Raw genomic sequence first — 1,158 nt, 5'->3', positions numbered from 1 at the left:
GACAACTCCCAATGTGGACAAGTTTCGCACTGGAAGCAACACCTGCAACAACAAGTGAGGCAACTGCTAAATAGCAAGGCTGATGGGTGGACCATAAAAATAACAAATGACAATTATATCCACAGCTGATTGACTGTTTAATGTATTTTTTAACCTGAGACTGAACTGAATTTTGCCAAAGATTTTCCTCCTCTTTTTCTTTCTTTCATTTCAGAAATAAAGGTGTAAGATAACTTAGTGACTGGACTGCTAACATTCTTTGTTGTTGAATTGTCAATTACAGTACATATTATGCATAGTACTGTAGAACTACATGTGAGACAGAAAGAAAGAATAATAAAGGATTTTTTAATGTCTTGCCTAGAGAAAACAGCCGCTTAGGAGCCTCCAACACACCTTTGGCCCGCTGGCTCCCTGCTGAGTACCAGGATGCAATCTCTCTGCCTAAAGGCTGGGACCGAGAGCAAAAAGTCAACAATTTTCTTCTTCCTTTGGTAATATATTATAATATACATGAAGTATATATATACTACCGGTCAAAAGTTTGGGGTCGCATACAAATCTCTATTCTGCTGCATTAAAGACAGAATACCAGCTGATCTGAGTGGGTGGCTGATCTTTAATGCAATGTCTACATTGCCCATTATCAGCAACCATTCACCAAATGTTCCAAAGGCACATTCAGTTTACTAATCTGATAACATTTTAAAAAACTAACTAGAAAAACATTGGCGAACCCTTTTGCAGTTATGTAAGCACATAATGTAATCTGAACTGCTGCCCTGGTTGAAAAAAACAACGCAACTGTTCTCAGCTGGTAGTCTGTCTACAATGGAGTGCAATGGAAATTTCTTAGTGACCCCAAACTTTTGACCGGTAGTACATATAAATATATATATATATATATATATATTTGTCCTCCTGAGGAGGTGGAAGAAGAAAAAGACAATAATACTGACCAAAAGTAACATTTAATCACATTTGCATTGATGCTTAAGCTATTAGCTTGTGCCACTTTCACCAAGGTGCTCATTGTACAACACCTGTCCACAGGTAAGGGAAGTGTCCAACAGAATTCTGAGCACAGCAAACACTGATGTGGAGAACGATCCAACCTACACTCACATGGTGACCTTCTTCGCCCAGTGGACTGACCAT

The 1,158-nt window shown here is 38.7% G+C and overlaps 1 pseudogene; it reads right to left on the bottom strand.

Moving 5' to 3' along the window:
* The window catches only part of LOC117945009, a 23,364-nt pseudogene that overhangs the window by 8,274 nt on the left and 13,932 nt on the right, over positions 1–1,158 (bottom strand).

The sequence above is a fragment of the Etheostoma cragini genome, chromosome 5, assembly GCF_013103735.1.
Source record: "Etheostoma cragini isolate CJK2018 chromosome 5, CSU_Ecrag_1.0, whole genome shotgun sequence".
Classification (NCBI taxonomy): domain Eukaryota; kingdom Metazoa; phylum Chordata; class Actinopteri; order Perciformes; family Percidae; genus Etheostoma; species Etheostoma cragini.
Note: the sequence above shows the minus strand (reverse complement) of the source record. Positions and strands in the feature narration are given on the sequence as shown.